Source organism: Bubalus kerabau, chromosome 20 (assembly GCF_029407905.1).
Source record: "Bubalus kerabau isolate K-KA32 ecotype Philippines breed swamp buffalo chromosome 20, PCC_UOA_SB_1v2, whole genome shotgun sequence".
Classification (NCBI taxonomy): Eukaryota; Metazoa; Chordata; class Mammalia; order Artiodactyla; family Bovidae; genus Bubalus; species Bubalus kerabau.
This window is the reverse complement of record NC_073643.1, coordinates 39817686-39843391: the sequence shown is the minus strand read 5'-3', so window position 1 is coordinate 39843391 and position 25706 is coordinate 39817686. Positions and strand designations below refer to the sequence as shown.

At 40.2% G+C, this 25706-nt stretch overlaps 1 long non-coding RNA gene across 2 annotated transcripts; it reads right to left on the bottom strand.

The window, feature by feature from the left end:
- Positions 1–176: 176 nt before the first annotated feature.
- On the bottom strand, positions 177–25706 carry LOC129635265 (uncharacterized). 2 transcript variants are annotated; one of them, XR_008706193.1, is made up of 4 exons: positions 25591–25706; positions 4910–5309; positions 1784–2012; positions 177–375 (listed from the first exon to the last, which is right to left on the bottom strand). It is a non-coding gene; the product is annotated as an uncharacterized LOC129635265 (long non-coding RNA). The 2 variants fall into 2 exon arrangements; XR_008706192.1 differs by having other exon boundaries at positions 4910–4966; positions 25591–25694.

Genomic DNA, 25706 nt, shown 5'->3' with positions numbered 1-25706 from the left:
AAGATCTGCAAGATAAATTTTAAATTAAAAAAGGCAAAAGAAAGAGGATTTGAGCAGTGTGCATTCCATTAGCATAAAAATATTATATGTTCTAAATGCTCCCAGGATATTAGTAGAAATGATTAACTGTGATTTGCTCTAGAGACTAAAAATCTTCATCTGATACAATTATATAAAGATTTATTTTAAACCAAGAGCTTATATTATTTTATAATACATATTTATCATTTGTAATAAAATTTCCTTTTTATCTTTATGCCATGTTTTGTGATCCATTACATTTAATTAGAACTCCATTTATGTAGCCTTTATTTCAACAATTTGCAAATATAGGATGAAAGTATGTCTTCAATATCTTTTGAGTGTAGCATAAAGCTGTGAAAGAGAAATTTTTTTTCCAGTGAGAAGGAATGTTGCCATGTATCTTAAGGAAAATTACCCTCTCTCCATCATTTCTGTAAAAGTTGATATGCAAACTTTTCTCACCACAAAGCTACAGAAAACATTCCTAAAAATGTGTCAATAACCAGAATAAGGATGCATGATTCAAAGGGCTGGACAAAGTCACACATTTTCATGTACTCTAGCATGCAGTCAAGCATGCAGGTCACAGACCCTGAGAACAGCATCAAAATTTACATATGTAGTTAAAGAATAGTTCTTTCAAAGTCATTTGAAGGAACAAATGACTACAGTTATTTTAAGCCATAGAAAACATTCAGTAAGTCATTTTTTGGGGGCACTGCATTCAGAGTTTATGGCACATGTTATGAATGTCCTAGACATTCAAATCATCACTCTTTAAGGATAAATTTAAGTATAAATTTTAATAGCAGTCAAAGGTCATTTGGACTCAAATATGGTGAGTAAGGCAGTCACTAGATTTAGTTAATAAACTTACAGTAAAAAAAAGAAGTGTGGTACAACTGCAAAACAACATGATTGCTCTATAATCTCTGAAGGAAAAAATGCCTAGTCCCCAAAGAAACTTGAATGTTTTAAAAACTAGGGCATCCTTTAAACAACTGCATTGCCTTCCTACAGACTACTGTAAATTAATTCTGATGAACACATTTTAGCCTGTTAAAAACCAACTTAATGACTTATAGTAGCATTCTCTACAGTTATTTTACAACATGGAACTACAAGATTTTTAAAGCTCTATTTCTAAATACATTAGATCAGCATTTAAAATGGGTCATGAAACTAATTTAGTGGTTGGAACCAACGTTAAAAATACAGAAGAGGAACTTCCTTGGTGGTCCAGGGGTTAAGACTCTAGGCTCCCAATGCAGGAGGCTCAGTTTCGATTCTTGGTCAGGGACCTAGATCCCACATGCCACAACTAAAGATCCTGCATGCCACAATTAAGCCAAATAAAAGAAATAGAAGACCACCACCAGAGTGTCTCAAATGCAGTTGGTGTAGATATGATTTTATCAAACTGTTTCTGTTATGTATTTTTAGACAAGCAGTCATTATTCAGCAAAAACGTATTCACCAAACACAATACACCTGTCAGCCATCTGGACCGCCAGCTAGTCCTCTCTCACCTAGATAATCTCTAAGGTTCCTTCAACCTTAACATTCTCTGGAATATTGAAGTGCAAGTTTAATCACCTTCTCTAAATTTTTTTAGATAATTTTTAGTGATTACTGTGTGCTCACCTCTGCGAGTTATGTCAGTATTTCACTTAATATTTGTTCCAATTAAAATTGCTACATAACAAACCATTCTAAAACACAGTGGCTTAAAACCACAACAATCACTTACTCAACTGACCCGTTTTGAGCTCAATCAGCAATCAGCAGAGAACGTCCATGTCTGTTCCTTGGTGTGTCAGTTGGAGTAGCTTCCCCGGGATTGGGGACTCCACCTTCAGGATGTGTCACTTCACGGCTGGCAAGCTGGTGCTGGCAGCCAGTTGGGAGCTCAGTCATGGCCAAGGGCAACAAGACACCATTCATTTAATGAGTATCCAGGACTTCTTCTCGCCATGGTGGATGGGCTCCTAGAACAAGCATCCCAAGAGATAGTAAGTGGAGCTGCTAGTTTCTTAAGGCTCCAGAACCTGACATTGGTGAAGTGACTGTAAAGCCTAGATTAAACAGGAGGAGGGGCTTCCCTGATAGCTCAGTTGGTAAAGAATCCACCAGCAATGCAGGAGACCCCGGTTCAATTCCTTGGTTGGAAAGATCTGCTGGAGGAGGGATAGGCTACCCACTCCAGTATTCTTGGGCTTCTCTTGTGGCTCAGCTGGTAAAGAATCCACCTGCAATGCAGACCTGGGTTCAATCCCTGGGTTGGGAAGATCCCCTGGAAAAGGTAAAGGCTATCCACTCCAGTATTCTGGCCTGGAGAATTCACAAACTGATATAGTTCATGGGGTCGCAAAGAGTCAGACACAACTGAGCAACTTTCACTTACTTAAATAGGAAGAAATATTGACTTTAATCCTTCATGAGAGAAATGTGTAAAAATTGGGGGGGCGGGGATCATGTTTCAAACTGCCACATCTTCAAAAAACCACATAAGGTATATTTTCTAGTAATACATCCCAGTATTATAGATAATGCAACAGACACAAAGAGTGATTCAGTAATTTTCTCCAAAGTCACAGTTTTTACAGGTCACCTAAGACCTGAGCCCAGGTCTTTCAGTCTCTAAAGCCAGGATCCAGGTACTCCACTGTTTTGTCTCTTCCTGTGATTAGTGCATAAAAAACACTACATCCTTCATAATTTATAGCCAGAACTTGTTGCTTGAGGGTAAAAGGCCCAGGAGTTCCATGAATTGAGAAAAACATGGGTAGGGATTTGATCTAATAGTGAGTAGGTGAAAGGTGAAGGAACTCAGTGATCTCTGGAAGAAATATGGGAAGATAAGCAGGCACAGCATCAATACGATGCTTGAATTGAAGCATAATAATACATGAAAAAGTCACTCTTAACTTTATAACCTTTTTGAAAAAATTATTCCAAATAGAGATACACATGTCCCTTAAGCATGCATTGAAATTCTTTGAGCCTTTAAGAGGAAAAGTGCTCTAAGTGAAAAGTAATTTTATTATAAGCCAAAACAACCTATCAGCATATAGCAGGAGTAAGTGTGTTTTATTCTTGTTTCCAGAACTGAATACTAAACAGGGTCTAGTATGTTTTTTTCTGTGATGTGAGATATAAGTGGTACTTAGATATTCAACATGAAACTCAATTCCAACCTTTGAGAATAACCCTTGCTCTCTAACAAAAATACAAAAATATTTAAAATGCAGCAGAATGCAAGACACATTACTGTCCCGTTGACAGAACAAATTCCTTCCTAGAAGGAAAACACAGGAGTCATTCAAATTCATAGAAATAATTTAAATGTGTTTTCAAGTGTTCAGGGTATAGTGGCAGTCTGGTTTTCAATGACATTCTTTAACTTCAAAAGGTGTGCTTTCTGGTTTTGTTTTGTTTTTAAACTTTTTAACCTTAAGATACAATGTAAACACTGTTTTCATTTTTCAGTCAGTAATAAAAATCTTGGCCTCTGTGATGTTCAATACACTAACATGTAGAGAAGAGGACAATGTATTTGATCACCAGATTTTCACACTCCATCTGCACTGCTGGGACAATGCTTGTTGCATTCCTTCTTGCAACCTCAATATTTAATATTGCATTTATTTTAAGCAGACATTTAAGATATAATTGTTAACTGAATAAGATATTCCATTTAAGAAACAATATTTACTCATAGTCTATGTCCACTTAATTGATTTAAATCAAATTCATTAATATTTAAAAATACATTTTACCTTGCCTCCCTTAGTTGTTATAGAGCAGCAGGAACATTAGAGACCATCTCTCCTAAACCTTTGTTACAAATGAAGAAATTGAGCCTAGGATCACAGAATCTATCAAATTTGGCCAAAGTGTGTAAATGCTGCAGACACAAACTAGGTAGAGCCCCATCCAAGCGAACAAGGACTTTTCTGTTTTCATTATCAACATGAAAGGGAAACATGACTACCACTTAGCAAGCCAAACATGAGCCAATGTTCTCCCAGGTGGGATGTGGCCTGGAAAAGAGGAGAATTTATCACATATACGAATTCAAGTGTTTGTGATTTCTTTTCTCTTTTTCTTTTTTTTTAGCACCATTGGCCTTAACATTATTCTCATTATCTTTACATCCCCCCCTTTTTTAGTACAACATTCAAGTATGGAAGAGATCAGGTATCTGTTGTGTTTATTACCATCGTGGCTGGTATCTGGTAGCATAATAGGAAAAAAAACAAATATAAAGTTGCATTGTTACAACATCTCTGCCCCTCAGTCTCACTTGTTCCAGATACAGTAAGTCCTCTATATACAAACAAGTTCTGTTCTGAGAGCACATTTATAAGTTCATTTTGTTTGTAAGTCCAACAGAGTTAGCGTAGGTATCCAACTAACCCAATTGGCTATATACTGCTGCTTTCACGTTTGCCTCCAGACATACTGTGCTTCAAATAAAGATACTGTAATACTGTACTCTATACAGTTGTCGTTGCTGAGTCGCTCTGTCATGTCTGTCTTTTTTGCAACCCTATGGACTGAAGCCCACCAGGCTCCTCTGTCCATGGGAATCTCCAGGCAAGAACACTGGGGTGAGTTGCCATTTCCTTCTCCAGGGGAGTCCTGACTCAAGGATGGAACCCACATCTCCTTCATGCAGGCAGATTCTTTACTGCTGAGCCACCAGGGAAGCCCCACTCTATAAAGTACTGTAAAGTACACAAAAGCACAACCACCTGTAAAGGATATATGTATGTGACAATGTACACCAGACATGTGAACTAACTTATGTGATTAGACACGTGAACACACATTCACATCTTTCAAAATTTGCAACTTGAAGGTTCGTACATAGAAGACTTACTGTACTGGTTACATCTGTGGAGTATGGCTTCCCAAATCTGCTCAGGAAGTACAACACCTAGGGAACCATGAAGATAGTTTCATTTACTTTAAAATCAGTAGAAGAAAAGAAACACAATCCAGATTGAATTATATTCATCTTTATACCAAGAGAGTCACAAAATACAATCATTAATGTTTTTGTAGAGAAAAGGCTCATGAAGGCAAAACTTCCTGGGGTCCATGAAAATCCTGATGTGGTCCTGGGCTCTCCTGGCTTGCTTTAAGAACTGGGGATGCTATAGAAGTGCACCAACTTCACTGAAAATCTATAGGCAGGAACCTGGGGCTCAAAGGGTGTCCCAGCAGTTGGAAGAAGTGAGCTGACATCTGGCTCCCATCTGAGAAATATCCTGGGTTACCTAACGGTGGAGAAGTTAAAGCCAGTGGTTGAAACCATGGAAACTTTTACTCAGTTTTGCCATTTTGATGATTATATGGGACCGACAAGTCTACATCTTGGAATGAAGACAATTACGAATGACCATCTAACATTTTATTAAAAGAGCATCCAGTCATGCTTGAGGTTTGTTTCAGGGGCCTGAGGGAACTCCCCACCCAGGCACCATCAAATAAACTTTAAAGGGGTTATGGGAAGGGAAACAAAGCAAAGCAAACCTCAGCAATTTGTGCAGTATCATTCATTTCAGCAAAAATATTCTGATGTGGTTAATAACTTTAGAAATGGTTTCACAAATTCAGATTTCCTGCCACTTGAATATTCATTATTTCACACCACAGAATAATCATTCTTCATGAAAACAAACAGATAAAATGAGCACAGAATGTAACTCATGATTTTACATGTGAGTCATTAAGTAGGGGGAAAGAGTCCTCGAAGAGTTTTTATAAAGAGGAAGGTGCCAGTCAATGATAACATGAAATCCAGGCAGCAAAAGGAGTGGCCTGGGTGGAACTGAATAAATTTCCATTTCATGTTGTAAATTGCTAATCACATTAATCAGTCCATTCTTGATACATACAAGACATGCGTTTTATTGTGATCGTTTATACAAAAACAGTCATGGAAAATACGGAATATTTTTAAAATTTAGAGAACTTAATATTGGCAAGAGGAGCAGGGGGCGACAGAGGATGAGATGTTAGATGGCATTACCAACTCAATGGATTCATGAGTTTGAGCAAGCTTCAGGAGACAGTGAAGGACAGGAAGCCTGGCATACTATAGTTATGAGGTCGAAAAGAGCTGGACATGGCTTAGTGACAAAACAACAATACTGAACCTGTTTTAATATTGGGGAGTTGAGCAGAACTGTTTAGCACTCAAAATGAATGTCCCAAATATACTATTTTTTGAAATATCTTCACTGTGTCAATCTTCAATTTCTAGATGATTTTATTTGTGTGAAATATTTGTGAAAAGATTTTTTAAAAGGCTGGGAGACCCAGGTTCAGTCACTGCGTCAGGAAGATCCACTGGAGAAGAGAATGGCTCCTTATGCAAGTATTCTTGCTTAGAGAATTTCACAGGAGCTTTCTGGGCTACACTCCATGGGGTCAGAAAGAGTCAGACATGACTGATCAACTAACACCTACATCCACCCACACACACACACATAATAATACCAAATGACTAAAATCCATTTATATATTTAAATCTATTCTCCAATTATAAGAATAAATTCTATTTTCCTAATAATATAAAGACATGATTTGCTCATGATTAAGGAAATTAACTAATGATGGATTTTCCTCACCAATGCTTGACCACGGAGAGGTGGGTGTGAGTGTACAAGTTGAGATGAATATTCAAACAACTGCTTTTACAATATGGAAAGTCACAACTTAGAAGTTATAAGGCAGGCATTCCTTTATGGTTCATTTCTTTAATTACTGTCTATAATGATCATTTCTCAGATACAAAGGAATTTTAAAATATTTGCAGATGGAAACACTGCTGGATAAGCCTTTTATAAGGATCTTCTTGAGTAAAAATAACCAACTACTGTAGGCTGCAGTCCATGGGGTCGCTAAGAGTCGGACACAACTGAGCGACTTCACTTTCACTTTTCACTTTCATGCACTGGAGAATGAAATGGCAACCCACTCCAGTGTTCTTGCCTGGAGAATCCCAGGGACGGGGGAGCCTGGTGGGCTGCCGTCTATGGGGTTGCACAGAGTCGGACACGATTGAAGCAACTTAGCAGCAGCAGCAGCAGCCCTTCACAGAACTGATACTCTAAGTCTATTCCATCTTATTTGAAAGTATTCCATTCAAACTTAGTTTACATCGTTCTACATATATTTGTCACCTAACAGGTGCTTCAGTTCAGTTCAGTCACTCAGTCGTGTCCGACTCTTTGCGACCCCATGAATCGCAGCACGCCAGGCCTCCCTGTCCATCACCAACTCCCAGAGTCCCCCAAAACCCATGTCCATTGAGTTGGTGATGCCATCCAACCATCTCATCCTCTGTTGTCCCCTTCTCCTCCTGCCCCTAATCTTTCCCAGCATCAGGGTATTTTCAAATGAGTCAGCTCTTCAAGGTCAGGTGCCAAAGTATTGGAGTTTCAGCTTCAACATCAGTCCTTCCAATGAACACCCAGGACTGATCTCCTTTAGGAAGGACTGGTTGGATCTCTTTGCAGTCCAAGGGACTCTCAAGAGTCTTCTCCAACACCACAGTTCAAAGGCATCGATTCTTCGGCACTCAGCTTTCTTTATAATCCAACTCTCACATCCCTACATGACCACTGGAAAAACCATAGCCTTGACTAGACAGACCTTTGTTGATAAAGTAATGTCTCTGCTTTTTAATATGCTGTCTAGGTTGGTCATAACTTTCCTTCCAAGGAGTAAGTGTCTTTTAATTTCATGCTGCAGTCACCATCTGCAGTGATTTTGGAGCCCAGAAAAATAAAGTCAGCCACTTGTTCCACTGTTTCCCCATTTATTTGCCATGAAGTGATGGGACCAGATGCCAGGATCTTAGTTTTCTGAATGTTGAACTGTAAGCAAACTTTTTCACTCTCCTCTTTCACCTTCATCAAGAGGCTCTTTAGTTCTTATTCACTTTCTGCCAAAAGGGTGGTGTCATTTGCATATCTGAGGTTATTGATATTTCTCCCGGCAATCTTGATTCCAGCTTGTGCTTCCTCCACCTCACCGTTTCTCATGATGTACTCTGCATATAAGTTAAATAAGCAGCATGACAATATACAGCCTTGAAGTACTCCTTTTCCTATTTGGAACCAGTCTGTTGTTCCATGTCCAGTTCTGACTGTTGCTTCCAGACCTGCATACAGATTTCTCAAGAGGCAAGTCAGGTGGTCCGGTATTCCCATCTCTTTCAGAATTTTCCGCAGTTTATTGTGATCCACACAATCAAAGACTTTGGCATAGTCAATAAAGCAGAAATAGATGTTTTTCTGGAACTCACTTGCTTTTTCAATGATCCAGAGGATGTTGGCAATTTGATCTCTGGTTCCTCTGAAGCCAGCTTGAACATCTGGAAGTTCACATGAACCATGAACTTGCTGAACTCCAAGCTTGCTGAAGCCTGGCTTAGAGAATTTTAAGCATTACTTTACAAGTGTGTGAAATGAGTGCAATTGTGCGGTACTTGAGCATTCTTTGGCATTGCCTTTCTTTGGGATTGGAATGAAAACTAACCTTTTCCAGTCCTGTGGCCACTGCTAAGTTTTCCAAATTTACTGGCATACTGAGTGCAGCCCTGTCACAGCATCACCTTTCAGGATTTGAAATAGCTCAACTGGAATTCCATCACCTCCACTAGCTTTATTCATAGTGATGCTTAAGGCCCACTTGACTTCACATTCCAGGATGTCTGGCTCTAGGTCAGTGATCACACCATCGTGATTATCTGGGTCATGAAGACCTTTTTTGTACAGTTATTCTGTGTATTCTTGCCACCTCTTCTTAATATCTTCTGCTTCTGTTAGGTCCATACCATTTCTGTCCTTTATTGAGCTCATCTTTGCATGAAATGTTCCCTTGGTATATCTAATTTTCTTAAAGAGATCTCTAGTCTTTCCCATTCTGTTGTTTTCCTCTATTTCTTTGCATTGATTGCTGAGGAAGGCTTTCTTATCTCTCCTTGGTATTCTTTGGAACTCTATATTCAAATGGATATATCTTTCCTTTTCTCCTTTGCTTTTTGCTTCCCTTCTTTTCACAGCTATTTGTAAGGCCTCCTCAGACAGCCATTTTGCTTTTTTGCATTTCTTTTCCATGGGGATGGTCTTGATCCCTGTCTCCTGTCCAATGTCACGAACCTCCATCCATAGTTCATCAGGCACTCTGTCTATCAGATCTAGTCCATTAAATCTATTTCTCACTTCCACTGTATAGTCATAAGGGATTTGATTTAGTTCATACCTGAATGGTCTAGTGGTTTTCTCCACTTTCTTCAATTTCAGTCTGAATATGGCAATAAGGAGTTCATGATCTGAGCCACAGTCAGCTCCCAGTCTTGTTTTGCTGACTGTATAGAGCTTCTCCATCTTTGGTTGCAAAGAATATAATCAATATGATTTCGGTGTCGACCATCTGGTGATGTCCGTGTGTAGAGTCTTCTCTTCTGTTGTTGGAAGAGGGTGCTTGCTATGACCATTGCGTTCTCTTGGCAGAACTCTATTAGCCTTTGCCCTGCTTCATTCCATACTCCAAGGCCAAATTTGCCTGTTACTCCAGGTGCTTCTTGACTTCCTACTTTTGCATTCCAGTCCCCTATAATGAAAAGGACATTTTTTGGGATGTTAGTTCTAGAAGGTCTTGTAGGTCTTCATAGAACAGTTCAACTTCAGCTTCTTCAGCATTACTGGTCGGGGTGTAGACGATTACCGTGATATTGAATGCTTTGCCTTGGAAACGAACAGAGATCATTCTGTCATTTTTGAGATTGCATCCAAGTACTGCATTTTGGACTCTTTTGTTGACTATAGGGCTACTCCATTTCTTCTAAGGGAGTCTTGCCCACAGTAGTAGATATAATGGTCATCTGAGTTAAATTCACCCATTCCAGTCCATCTTAGTTCGCTGATTCCTAGAATGTCAATGTTCACTCTTGCCATCTCCTGTTTGAACCACTTCCATTTTGCCTTGATTCATGGACTTAATATTCCAGGTTCCTATGCAATATTGCTCTTTACAGCATCAAACTCTGCTTCTATCACCAGTCCCATCCACAACTGGGTGTTGTTTTGCTTTGGCTCTATCCCTTCTTTCTGGAGTTATTTCTCCACTGATCTCCAGTAGCACACTGGGCACCTACCGACCTGGGGAGTTCCTCTTCCAGTGTCCTATCTTTTTGCCTTTCATACTGTTCATGGGATTCTCAAGGCATAGGTGCTAGACACTGAGTTTAGCAATGAATGGGCCACAAATATGAGGAATCCATATTTTCTACCTTTAAGGAAATCCTTTATTCATGCAACAAACAAAACATTTCATGCAAAGATGGGCACAATAAAGGACAGAAATGGTATGTGTAATGGTATGTGTAATGGTAAAAGCAGAAGATATTAAAAAGATGTGGCAAGAATACACAGAACTGTACAAAAAAAGACCTTCATGACCCAGATAACCACAATGGTGTGATCATTCACCTAGAGCCAAACATCATTGAATGTGAAGTCAAATGGGCCTTAGGAAGCATCCCTATGAACAAAGCAAATGGAGGTGATGGAATTCCAGTTAAGCTATTTCAAATCCTGAAAGTTGATGCTGTGAAAGTGCTGCACTCAATATGCCAGCAAATTTGGAAAACTCAGCAGTGGCCACAGGACTGGAAAAGGTTAGTTTTCATTCCAATCCCAAAGAAAGGCAATGCCAAAGAATCCTCAAACTACCACACAATTGCACTCATCTCACACGCTAGCATTAGCTCAAAATGCTCCAAGCCAGGCTTCAACAGTACATGAACCATGAACTTCCAGATGTTCAACATTATCAAAAAAGCAAGAGAGATCCAGAAAAAAATCTACTTCTGCTTTATTGACTACACCAAAGCCACTTACTGTGTGGATCACAACAAACTGTGGAAAATTCTTCAAGAGATGGAACTAACAGACCACTAGACCTGCCTCCTGAGAAATCTGTATGCAGGTCAAGAAGCAACAGATTGAACTGGGCATGGAACAAGAAACTGGTTCCAAATTGGGAAAGGAGTACATCAAGGCTGTATATTGTAACCTGCTTATTTAACTTATATGAAGATTACATCATGAGAAACGCTGGGCTGGAAGAAGCACAAGCTGGAATCAAGATTGCCGGCAGAAATATCAATAACCTCAGATATGCAGATGACACCACCCTTAACAGCAGAAAGCAAAGATGAACTAAAGAGTGTCTTGATGAAAGTGAAAAAGGACAGTGAAAAGCTTGGCTTAAAACTCAACATTCGGAAAACTAAGATCATGGCAGCTGGTCCCATCACTTCATGGGAAATAGATGAGGAAACAAGGGAAACAGTGAGAGACGTTATTTTTGGGGGGCTCCAAAATCACCACAGATGGTGACTGCAGCCATGAAATTAAAAGACGCTTGCCCCTTGGAAGAAAAACTATGACCAACCTAGAGAGCCTATTAAAAAGCAAAGCCATTACTTTGGCAACAAAGGTTCATCTAGTCAAAGCTATGGTGTTTCCAGTAGTCGTGTATGAATATGAAAGTTGAACTATAAAGAAAGCTGAGTGCTGAAGAGTTGATACTTTTGAACTGTCATGTTGGAGAAGACTCTTGAGAGTCCCTTGGACTGCAAGGAGATCCAACCAGTCCATCCTAAAGAAATCAGTCCCGAGTGTTCATTGCAAAGACTGATGCTGAATCTGAAGCTCCAATACTTTGGCCACCTGATACAAAGAACTGACTCATTGGAAAAGACCCTGATGCTAGGAAAGATTGAAGGTGGGAGGAGATGGGGATGAAAGAGGACGAGATGGTTGGATGGCATCACTGACATAACGGACATGAGTTTGAGTAAACTCCAGGAGTTGGTGATGGACAGGGAAGCCTGGTGTGCTGCAGTCCATGAGGTCGCAAAGAGTCAGACATGACTGAGCAACTGAACTGAACTATTCTGAGCTGGATCTCCTGTGGGAGTTGGAGACAAGAGTTAGAAGAATGTCAGCCAAAGTTTTGCCCATGTGGAGGTTGCACAGTCTAGTGTGAAAGCAAATACTGGAAAAGAAATTTAAGCATAACTGTTGCACAGAAGTACAAGATGTTATAAGAGCATATGATAGGGGCACCTAAGGTGTCTGGAACATGAGGTAAGGCTCTTATGTTGACAGCAGGCACTAAATTAATATCTATAATAAATCCAGAGGATTATAAGTGGTAAAAGAAACATTTTAAAGAACAAGGAACAAGAGTGACCACTTGTAATTGGCACATGACTAAAGATGGTAGAAATCTGAAAGCATTCCTAGAGTCAACATCATTTGAATTGAGCAAAGAAAGGCATTTTATTAGGGCATGGTTTAAGATAAACTGACAACTCCTGAAGCAAACTGCAAAACATAGCGATGTGAACAAAGTACTACTGTTACTAAAAACGCACGTCTGTGTGCCCTATGAACAGTGAGGCCAATCAATACCAAAACATTAGAAACTGGAAGAGAGAAAGGTGTACAGAGGGTCATGCAAGGAGATAGGTGGCTCATGTCTTAAAAACCCCAAACTCCTTGAAAACTTTCAGCAAACCCCTTTCATAGGAAAGGTGAGGAAGGAGGGTGGCTAGTTGTTGCCAACTTCTTGGTGTCAGAGCCTTTGTTCTTGAAGTCAGGTTACTGTCAGGTGACAATGTCCCCGTAAGCCTCCACCAAACAAATGTTATGCTCTGTTCTGACAAAAAAGGGCCAGGTCCCTCAGGTACAACTTTCACTCTCTGAGGTCCCGGTCCTGACTGAGAGGAGGCAGGTCTCAGCAGGCAGCTCCCTTAAGGTCAGGTCCCCAGATGTTGTCCAGCTATAATCACTAAAGGAACCTAATTGCCCTTGGACTCCTCAGTTCAGTCGTTCAGTCGCTCAGTTGTGCCCAACTTTTTGCGACCCCATGGACTGCAGTATGCATCCATCACCAATTCCCAGAGCTTACTCAAACTCATGTCCATTGAGTTGGTGATGCCATCCAATCATTTCCTCTGTCGTTCCCTTCTCCTCCTGCCTTCAATTATTCCCAGCATCAGAGTCTTTTCCAATGAGTCAGTTCTTTGCATCAGGTGGCCAAAGTATTGGAGCTTTAGCTTCAGCATCAATCCTTCCAGTGAACATTCAGAACTGATTTCCTTTAGGATGGACTGGTTGGATCTCCTTGCAGTCCAAGGGACTCTCAAGAGTCTTCTCCAACACGACAGTTCAAAAGCATCAATTCTTTGGAATTCAGCTTTCTTTATAGTTCAACTCTCACATTCATACATGACTACTGGAAACACCATAGCTTTGACTAGATGGACCTTTGTTGCCAAAGTAATGTCTTTGCTTTTTAATAGGCTGTCTAGATTAGTCATAGCTTTTCTTCCAAGTAGCAAGTGTCTTTTAATTTCATGGCTGCAGTCATCATCTGTGGTGATTTTGGAGCCCCCCAAAAATAAAGTCTCTCACTGTTTCCACTGTTAACCCATCTATTTGCTACAAAGTGATGGGACCAGCTGCCATGATCTTAGAGTTCCAAATGTTGAGTTTTAAGCCAACCTTTTCACTGTCCTTTTTCACTTTCATCAAGACACTCCTTTAGTTCATCTTTGCTTTCTGCCATAAGGGTGGTGTCATCTGCATATCTGAGGTTATTGATATTTCTGCCGGCAATCTTGATTCCAGCTTGTGCTTCATCCAGCCAAGTATTTCACATGGTGCACTCTACATATAAGTTAAATAAGCAGGGTGACAATATACAGCCTTGATGTACTCCTTTCCCAATTTGGAACCAGTTTCTTGTTCCATGTCCAGTTCTATCTGTTGCTTCTTGACCTGCATACAGATTTCTCAGAAGGCAGGTCTAGTGGTCTGTTATTGCCATCTCTTGAAGAATTTTCCAGTTTGTTGTGATCCACAACAAATCAAAGGCTTTGGCATAGTCAATAAAGCAGAAGTAGATTTCTGGAATTCTGTTGCTTTTCGATGATCCAAGGGATGTTGGCAATTTGATCTCTGGTTTGTCTGCCTTTTCTAAATCCAACTTGAACATCTGGAAGTTCATGGTTCATGTACTGTTGAAGCCTGGCTTGGAGAATTTTGAGCATTACTTTGATAGCATTTGAGATGCGTGCTAGCCTGTGAGCTGGTGTCCTCAAGCCACCCAAATAGGCAGGCGCAGGTCCCACAGACTGCATTCCATGCAGACAGCTGCTACTAGGTCCCTAAGACAGGGCTGACAGTGATGTTCACTGCCGCCTCAAGACCTGGCCTGGACAGTGGGCAGTGGTGGCAAGGGCTCTGGAGCCTTGCAGGACACAGCCCCCAGCCATTTTCGGGGGGAGGCCTAGGTGAGAAGTGTGGGATCTAACTCTTAGCTCACTATCTGCCTGATGACTACCACTTCCCTGACTGCTGACTGAATCCTCTCACTAAAGTTGCTCCTTGACAGTTGGTAGCTTGTGGGTGGGGCCCACTGGAGCACTGACCAATGGCTGAGCAGGACCAGTAAGGTTCACTCCTTGACAGTTGGTTGCTGTGGGCAGGGCCAGGGCACTGACCAATGGCTGAACAGGATCACTAAGATTCACTCCTTGACAGTCAGTTGCTTGTGGACAGGGACCACTGTGGCACTGGTCAATGGCCGAGTGGGACTTGTTGCCTGGAAACTGTGCAGAGTAATGGCACATAGTGATGGCCATGTGCTAAGGGCTGTGCTCAGCTACACTCTGTTATACTACCTTGTAACACATCTAAGGTCAGACAACTCTATTATTTTCCAAACTTTACTTTCATCTCTGGCTCCATGGTGGCTGGCTGCTCCTGCTCCTGTCATCACATATGAATCTTAGCCAGCAGGAAGAGAGAAAGGAAGCAGACTGGTACAAAATGACAAGGAAAAGTGACCATGATAAAATTTTGGTTGTGTAACAATGCATATGGTATTATCTCATTTCTATAAAATATAGCATGTATACTATTTGAAATATATATAATGTGTATATTATGTTTTGGGTATATATACATATATAACATGCATATATGTTGGCTCAGTGGTAAATAATCCACAAAGAGTGTGTGAGTGCAGGCAAAGATGCTTCAGTTGTGTCCAACTCTTTGTGACCCTATAGACTAGCCCACCAGCTCCTCTGTCCATGGGATTCTCCAGGCAAGAATACTGGAGAATCTGTTAAAACCGGCATCTCTTGTCTCCCACATTGGCAGGCAGGTTCTTTACCACTAGTGTCACCCGGAAAGCCACTAATGTAGGACATGTGGGTTCAATCTCTGTGTGAGGAAGATCCCCTGGAGAAGGAAACAGCAATCCACTTTAGTATTTTTGCTTGGAAAATCCAAGGACAGGGGATCCTGGTGGACTCTACTCCATGAAACTGCGGAAGAGTCAGACAGGACTTAGCAGCTAAACAACAACATGTATCTCTATACAAGAAGAGTGTATATTCCTCTGGGCAATGGAAGTAGCAGGCAGAAAAGAGGGATTTCTACTTTAAGTAGTTATATCTTGAGAAACGCTGGACAGGAAGAAACACAAGCTGGAATCAAGATTGCCAGGAGAAATATCAATAAACTCAGATATGCAGAGGACACCACCCTTATGGCAGAAAGTGAAGAGGAACTAAAAAGCCTCTTGATGAAAGTGAAAGAGGAGAGTGAGAAAGTTGGCTTAAAGCTCAACATTCAGAAAACGAAGATCATGGCATCCAGTCCCATCACTTCATGGGAAATGGATGGGAAAACAGTGGAAACAGTGTCAGACTTTATTTTTCGGGGCTCCAAAATCACTGCAGATGGTGACTGCAGCCATGAAATTAAAAGACGCTTACTCCTTGGAAGGAAAGTTATGTCCAACCTAGATAGCATATTCAAAAGCAGAGACATTACTTTGCCAACAAAGGTCCATCTAGTCAAGGCTATGATTTTTCCTGTGGTCATGTATGGATGTGAAAGTTGGACTGTGAAGAAGGCTGAGTGCCGAAGAATTGATGCTTTTGAACTGTGGTGTTGGAGAAGACTCTTGAGAGTCCCTTGGACTGCAAGGAGATCCAGCCAGTCCATTCTAAAGCAGATCAGCCCTGGGTGTTCTTTGGAAGGAATGATGCTGAAGCTGAAACTGCAGTACTTTGGCCACCTCATGCGAAGAGTTGACTCATTGGAAAAGACTCTGATGCTGGGAGGGATTGGGGGCAGGAGGAGAAGGGAATGACAGAGGATGAGATGGCTGGATGGTATCACTGACTCGATGGATGTGAGTCTCAGTGAACTCCGGGAGTTGGTGATGGACAGGGAGGCCTGGCGTGCTGCAATTCATGGGGTCGCAAAGAGTCGGACATGACTGAGTGACTGAACTGAGCTGAAACTATGTGAAATTTTATATGTATTACTCATAAAAATATCTGTAAACTAAAGAAAAGACAGGCTACCAGAAGTGTTAATATGCTTATATTTCTCTCCATAAACTTTTCATCAACACAAGCATACACATTAAACCAAAAAATGATTACCTTTAATTGATTTTTATATAGAGGTAAAAACCATCAGATAAAATTACATTTTTCTCTTGGTTAATTAATGATCATGCTAAGGAAAAAGTAATCCAACATTCATTTCAATAAATGAAAACTTTCATAAACATGCTCCATTTCTTATTCTACCAGTGAGCATAATAGGTCCTTGGCTAGAGAAGTAATAGTACCAAGTAATTATTAACATTTTTTTAAACTACAAGATGTCAACCAAGCATTGCTAGATCTATCATATTTTTAAATGAAGACTTATTTTAGAGCAGTTTCAGGTTCACAGCAGAACTGAGCAGAAGGAACAGAGACTTCTCATATACCCCCTAATCACCCCCCAACAAGCAGAGTCTTCCCCATTATCAATTTCTACTATCTTAGTGATATAATTTTTGCAATCAATGAAGCTATACTGACACGTCATAATCACCCAAAATCCACAGTTTACATTACGGTCACTTTTGGTGCTGTATATTACATGGATTTAGAAAAATGTAAAATGACATGTATCCATCATCATGGTATCATTCAGAGTGTTTTCACTGCCTTAAAAATCCTGTATATGCCACCTTTTCATCCCTCCCTTCACCCTAACTTCTGGAAACCACTGTTGTTTTTCCTGTTTCCATAGTTTCACATTTTCCAGAATGTCATATGGCTGGAATTATACAGTATATAGCGTTTTTATTGACTCCCAATGTTGAAATATACATTTAAGGTTCCTCGATGTCTTTTTATGAAACAAGAGCTCAATTCATAAAATATCAAGCATGTTCCTATCACGTTATTATAGCATTTAATGTCCTATAACACTAAGATATCTTTTGGATATATTGAAAATAAACGAGAACGGTGCTTTTTTTGAAAACAAACGATGCTCCAAAAAATATTACTAGTAAAACTGAAATGAAAAAGACATAGAAAGATTGAGAATGTAGAATGCATAGGAATAAACTTAACCAAGGAGGTAAAATTATGAAGTGCTGCTGAAAGAAATCAAAGAAGACATACACGAATGGAAAGACTTATGTGTTCAAGGATTAGAATCCTTACTAAGGTTAAAAATGTCCACAGCACCAAAAGCAATCATACAATCAATGTAGTCCGTATTCTAAGCCCATGAGCACTGTTCACAGAAACAGAAAAAAAAGATTTTTTTTAATTCATATGGAACCATAAAGACTTTAAATAACCAAAATGATCCTTAGAAGGAAGAACTAAGCTGAAGGTATCACACTTTCTGATTTCAAAAATACATTACTAAGTTTCAGCAATTAAATAGTTGGTACCCACATAAAGACAGATGCAGACCAATGGAACAAGAGAGTCCAGAAGTAAACAAAGGTATACACATTTACCTGATCTTCAACAAGACTGTCAAGATTACATAATCGGGAAAGGGCAGTCTCTTCAACAAAAGGTGTTGGGGAGACTAGTTATCCGTGTGTTCTAATCACAATTTAAAAAAAAAAAAAGATGAGAATGCAGGTAATCAGTTTCCTAATATCTAATCAGGGAATTGGGGTTGATAATGAAATAAAAGGCTCATTAATATCTCTAGGTTCCAGTTATGGTCTGAAGGATGAATATGCTTTGGGCATATATACTTTGGGCAATCAGAAGGTATAAAATAAGTTCAAACTCCTTAGAATTACTGGCTTCAAATTTGGCTTCATTTCCATTTAGTTGTATGAATTTGGGCAAGCAATTCATTTGTCCATGCTTTAGTTTCATTATTTGTGAAATATGCACAATAACTAACTCATAGTGTTATAAAAAGCTTATCATAGTGCCTGGAACCTAGGAAATGCTCAAAAGAAAAAACTTACAATGAGGCTGTGATGGTATCTGTTGATCATGGTTTGGGGGGGAAATGCATTCATTTTCTGTCTTCTCTCCCTCTTTCTCTCTTTTTTTTTCTTCCTTCCTTCCTTCTTCTTCTTCTTCTTTATTTTAAACCTGTCTTCTATTTCTGGCAGACAGCCTATGTAATTGTACCTTTCTTCTGGGTATTATTTGCCAAGCAGGTGTAAAAGTGCAGTGCAATATAATTTAGTAAAACCCAATTTTAGGTATTAGATTTGTGCTTCTCTCTGTGCGAGTGTCTCCAGCAGAATCCTCGCACAGCTGTCAAGCCATGTGAAAGAACGTAGGCCAACAGAGCATATGACCATGAAGGACCAAAGAAGTCAATTTTCTAATGTCTCATAGTTGACTTAATTTGTTTTTTACTTAAAGGTTTAGATTAGGATGGAATAAGTAAATGTATTCTTATAATTACTAAACAGGGTAAGGTTTTCTTTTGCCTAGTTCGGGGCAGATGCAAAAGCCATTTTGTCATATTGCAACACAAGGTCTAGAGACCATCTGGAGAATTTATGAAAATGGAAAGGATGTAGTACAATTTGGATTACATGCTTTTAATAAAGATATGAGAGAATCCTTCTGATCTTTACTATCTTCATCATCTGTAAGTTTTTTACATGTAAATATTTCTTTCTTAAAACAAGAATAAAATTATTAGAGACTGCAAACACTGCCAAATAAAACTATTTTTAAGAAAATCATAAATTCCTTCCAAAACTCCACTCACAAATATAAAAAAAATTAAAAAAAAACACTTTCATATTGAATTGCTATTTTTTAGGAAGTATATCCAGAGAAGGCAATGGCAACCCACTCCAGTACTCTTGCCTGGAAAATCTCATGGACAGAGGAGCCTGGTGGGCTGCAGTCCATGGGGTCGCGGAGAGTCGGACACAACTGAGTGACTTCACTTTCACTTTTCACTTTCATGCATTGGAGAAGGAAATGGCAACCCACTCCAGTGTTCTTGCCTGGAGAATCCCAGGGATAGGGGAGCCTGGTGGGCTGCCGTCTATGGGGTCGCACAGAGTCGGACACAACTGAAGCTACTTAGCAGCAGCAGCAGCAGCAGGAGGTATACCAGGAAGACTTCCCCTAAAAATGTTTTGAATGACCTGATATTTCTAACCAAAAAGAGAAGAATCTGAGTGAAAAAGAAATAAGAATTCTGAAAAGAAGAAAGAAAAGAGAAGAAAATGAATGACTTTTCTAAAATGCTTACTGTAAGTAGTGGTTGTATAATTACTTGAGGTACAAATATCATAGACCATCTCCTTACCACGGGGGTAGGTCATATTTCTTGGCCATTCAGCAGCTTTTGTATTAGATTCTTCTGCATGATTACCTGTGTTAACTCATTTATTCTTTCTTACAATGTGATGTGGGTGGTATAGATATTAACATCATTTCACAGATAAGCAAACTGAGTGACAAGAGTTGAAGGAACTTACGAGGTCAAGGTCATACAACTGGGAAGTGATTGAGCCAGAATATAATGAATTCAGTCGATCTGTTTTCAGAACTTGTGTCATTACCTCTTACACTGGATTCTTGCCTGGGGAAGAAGACCATAGGCAAAATGTGTCTACTCCTTGAGCTCCATTTCCCTCATTGAAAAACCGCAGTGAATGTATGAGTTTGTGAAAACAGGGGAGTGATCCGAGGAGAACATCAAAAATGATGAGCACTTTGGACAACACAGCTAATGATGAAAGATGAAAATAATTAGAATGACTGAGGCTTTTAGAGGCAAGGAATGTTTCTACTTGTGTTTGTGGAATACCAATAGCAGTAGTCATAGTAGCAGTAGACAATGGTGCCCATCTTTACTTTCTTTCTGCAGAGAAATTTTGTTTATGTTTCAGCAAGAAAAATATTTTTGCCTAAAGCCTGTGACTTTTTCAAATTTGCAACAGAAAACTGCATATCATCTTTTTCTTGAAAAGTTATGAGGTTGCGAGAAAAAATCATGACTCTGCTGTTTACCACCCATAAAAGCTTAGCTGAGATTTTTAATTTCTTGGAGGCTGCATTTTCTTATCTGCATAAGAAACAGTAGTACATACTTACATGGTTGATGAGGTTATTAAATGAGTTATGCTTATAGGGGTGCTTAGCATTCTGTCCAGAAACTGCTTACTATTTAACACACAATCATTATTATGATTACCATTACTATTAATTCCTGTGGTCAGTGAGGAATCCTTTGACATGAGTTTCAGTCCAAGCTGAGTGCCAAAGAATTGATGCTTTTGAACTGTGGTGTTGGAGAAGACTCTTGAGAGTCCCTTGGACTGCAAGGAGATCCAACCAGTCCATTCTGAAGGAGATCAGCCCGGGATTTCTTTGGAAGGAATGATGCTAAAGCTGAAACTGCAGTACTTTGGCCACCTCATGTGAAGAGTTGACTCATTGGAAAAGACTCTGATGCTGGGAGGGATTGGGGGCAGGAGGAGAAGGGGATGACAGAGGATGAGATGGCTGGATGGCATCACTGACTCGATGGATGTGAGTCTCAGTGAACTCCGGGAGTTGGTGATGGACAGGGAGGCCTGGTGTGCTGTGATTCATGGGGTCGCAAAAAGTCGGACACGACTGAGTGACTGAACTGAACTGAATGTGCATGTGGTAAAGCCTGGTCATACTGACACAGATACCTGTTTTTTTAAAACAAAGGTGGAAGTAGAAACAGCAAAAGCATTTTGTGATGTGAATCCACCTTGGCCATCTACCCTTGAAATTTTATATCAGTCCTTATTGTTAATTAAGAATGACTCCATTTGAAAGCTAAAAATTCCATAGGAACCCTATGGAATCTTATATTGTCATGAAGTTTTAAGCCAAATAGAAGCACACACATCATTAGATGTTATTGCAGCCATTTAAGACTGAGACATAAGTAAAGATGGTTTTACCTGATCATTGTGTGGAAATATAATCCTATATTTATTGTAAAATTAGAGATCTTGAAAATGTTTCCACACTGTCTCCGGTCCTGTGTACCAGTGACTCTATGCAAACCTAACACACCAACAAATGTTACACAGATATGCTATTGGCTTTTGCTTTCACTCTCACTAGTTAAGAAAAGATTTGGAAAGATCAGGTTAGCAGCATGAGCAGAGGGTGAAATATATAACAAATTTAATGACTTCCATTCATTACTTATTTCCAGTATTTTAAATATCATAAAACATGGTATTTCCTCCTGCACTAAGTTGCTATGGATAAAATTTTAAATTAATTTTTCTTTTTTGCCAGAGACATAGAATGATGAAACCCAGGTATGTTATTCCCTGAGGATGAGATTTAATTTGCCTGAATAACTCAAGTCCATCTACAGAAGTTTGGTACTTTGTAGGGTTTTGTTTTTGTTTTTTGTAGTTTTTGATTCAAAATTTACCCTCTTTGAGATTCAAAAAAAATTTTTTTTAATGTTATTTGCCTGTCTTATCAAATACTGAGCTTGCACAAACTGGGTTTATGGTTTCTCTCACTACAAGGTAAGCCCTGTGAAGGCAGGGATTTTGTCAAGCTGTTTACAGCTGACACAGAAATAATAACACAAGTTGGCAGGCAGTCCTTACTTGTCCAATGAATAAGTCAAGGTTTCTCAACCTTGGCAACTATTGACATTTTGTTTGATTCTTTGTTGCAGGCAGCTGTCTTCTGCATTGAAGGATGTTGAACATCATCTTTGGCCTCTACCCTCTAGATGCCAGAAGGTGCCAGTAGCAACTCCCCTCCCTAGCTGTGACAACTTCAAATGTCTCCAATTATTGCTAAATGTCTCCTGGGGGAGGCCAGGGCCCACAATGCCCTTTATCGAAACTACTGCAGTAATGAATTGTTTTGACATGTCAAAGGAAATCTTCATAACTATAGGTTCCTAGATGAAAGCAAAAGAAGCATTTGGAAGCTATTTGATTTGTATAATCACTGCTGACTGCTAAGTCGCTTCAGTCGTGTCCAACTCTGCAACCCTATGGACTGCAGCCCTTCAGGTTCCTCTGTCCATGGGATTCTCCAGACAAGAATACTGGAGTGCGTTGCCATGCCCTCCTCCAAGGGATCTTCCTGACCCAGGGATCACACCTGGGTCTCTTATGTCTCCTGCACTGGCAGATGAGTTCTTTAATCTAGTGCCACCTGGAAAGCCCTAATATAATCAATATAAGCCACTAAAATGGATCATTTATTCTCCACCAAGTTAACAGGATTGTTGGATCATTTCAAGAGATTTGTTATAGTAAAAGGGAAATTATTTTTCATCATCATGGGGCAGAGGAGAAGGGGTCACTCTCAGTTACTGACAGTAATACTGTGGCAGTCTTTTTATCATCTCTCCTATTGCTCCCAATCTTTAGTTCTTTAAGGAACCTAATGTTATTTCCATATTTGAATATAGAGGTTCTAGCCCCAAAATTTACAAAGTATTTAACATTGTAAATAGAATATGGAACTCAGGGTTATTTTGGTGATGCAGCTGTTGGCAGCTCATACATTTCTGGAACGTGAGAAGCATCCTCTGACAATGTGCAATTGTTGTCTAAGCGACTACATTGCCATTTGCCATGATTCTGGTTTCCTTCACATGGTGTTTGGAGGACTTGGAAAATTTGCCACCATATTAGCAAGGAGGAATGTTGGGTGTGAAGAGAGAGGCCTGCGGGAATAGGCTCAGTGATCACACTTCATCTTCGCCAAGTTCTCAGCTCAAATGAAATGCAAGTGGGTGGTATTTTAAATAAATCAATCTCTCTGTCTGGAGAGATACACATGTTTATATGATTTTCTAACCTGGATATGCTATCCATAAAAGAGGGGATGGAGGTGATGCTAGATGAGGTATTTAAAGCACTTAGCACAGTGGCTGGCATGTAGTGAGAACTGAGTTGGTACAAGCTATTATAATTATCATCATTATTAAACATATGCAGGAGGCATTATACCTCATAAGCTACTTGACTATGACGGAAAGAGCAATGATGCAAGGACAATGAAGTCATACAGGATGGAATCTTGGTTCAGCTGCTTCCTAGCTGTGCACACTCTAGTGTGCACTCAATCAGCATAATTACGCTGTATTGTATTAGCAGTAACAACAGACTTCAATATCTAAGTTGCTTGCAACTCTTAATGCCTTTCTTGCTCAAATCCACGACCATCAAGGTCCAGCTGCAGCTCAGCTCTACATCAATCTTATGCCAAGACCCAGATTGTGAGAATAGCCTCTGTGCAATGAATACATCAGATTCATCATGGTAGAAGGAAATTAAAAACATGGCAAATCATGAAGGGGTTCTTATGATTTCTGCTTAGAAAGGTAATCATAACTTCTGCCCACAATCATTGGCCAAAACAAACAACATGGCAACTTCCCAGTTCAAAAGGGCAAGGGTATATAGTGGAGGAATACTGCAGAGAGTACCAAGATGGTGCCACCATCGACCACCCTCTTAAGTGGGCCTCGGAGGCCTCATCTTTGCTTCTGCAACAGTGTTAGCAGTTGGAAATGAAACTAATACACTTGGAGATGCTATGATGTGCCAGACTCTGCTCAAGATATACCTACAAAATCTCATAGAGTCCTCAAAACAACCAGTTACATTGACATCGTTGGTTCCATTTGACAGATTTTTTAAAACCAGAGGTCTTGAGGAGGTTAAGTAACCTCACACACAAAATCATATACAAAAACTGTAGGACCCAAGCTGAATATTTGCGGTTGCATAATCACTTATTTTTGAAATAACTTGTTTCTAATTGTTTTAGACTCTATCTCTACGTAGGAAGAGCAGTAGGAACAAAACTGGCTGGCTGCAGATGGTGCAACTAGCCCTTTGGAGCTCTGACTCACTAACTTTCTAGTTTTTCTCCAACAAAATCCATGGGCAGGGGTCATCTACCCTGGCCACTCTTTTTTACCCAGTTTTGGCCTGCTGCCTCCCCTTCTCAGACTCCAAGCTATTCATTTCCATCTTTCTCCTCAACTCCTGAAAATTAATTACTCTCCCTCCTTCTTTCCCCCACCCCAACTCCAAACCTTTTTGGCAAATCTTTGTAGTAAACAGATGGGCTATCTGTGTTGCTGGGAGACCACTTGATACATGGAACCCAGTCCAAATGCAGTGAGAAGGAAGGTGACGTATCACCTACAGGGTGGAATGCCTCAGAGTGCTCAAGACTCCTCCTCCTATTTTTTTTTTAACTGAAAAAAAAAATCTGGCCCCCTTGGGATCTCACTAGGGGTCTAACCCATGGCCTATGGTGGTGGAAGGGCAGAGTCTTAACCACTGGGCTATCAGGCAAGTCTCCTTTTCTATTTTGAATTAAACTCTGGCTTCATTCTCCACATTCCCCTCATGGGTCTCAATTTCCTCATCTCTAAAATGAGAACAATAGTAGTTACTACTGCTAACTACTACTAATAGTAACTATTACTACTAATCCATGGGGGTTTTGTGAATATTTAATGAAATAATGTTTATCAAGCTCATAACACAACTTCTGAAAGAATTCAATTGTTTTGTTGTTACTATTGTTGGCAGGCTCAGCACACTAAGGGAGGAAGAGTGTATGAGGTGAGATGGGGAGCACGCAGTCCTGTTTATGATGGATTTGGGGAGCTTAATTTGAGGACTGTATTTTAGGCAGAGGATCTCAGTTGAAACAGCATGAGTTTTACAGAAACTTGAATTCCAATCCCTGTTTAGCATCTCATGAGCTATGTTCCTGTGTATAGTTCAGCCTGACGAAATCTATTTTCTACTTTTTTTTTTCTTTTTTTCTACTTCAAAATTACAGGCGTAGTAATTTGCTCCAGACCTGACACAGTGGCTACGGGACTACCTGCCCAGCGTACTGCCCCATATTTTTATAATTCATGCATTTCCAGTCTCCCCACCAGCCCCCTTCGCCTTGACCTGGCCCCCCGCTTATCCCTGAGGGAATGGGCAGTATTCACCCTATTCTTACATCTCTCCCGCCACCTGGCACTGCTGGGCCACGCGAACATTCCATGAAGGCTCCGGGGCACGACCAGGTCGGCGGTCTGTCCCTGGTGTCCAGAAGTTTCCAGAACGCACACACCTCTTCACTTACGGTGTGGGCTGCTTGTTTCTTACCTGGAACCCAGGTCTTCAGGCGGGGGACCATTCTGCTGAGGGTGCCAGCCGGGTTTTACCAACCTACAGCCCCAAAGTTGCCCTGGAGCCTAAGGGTACAGGGCGCGCCCACGGCG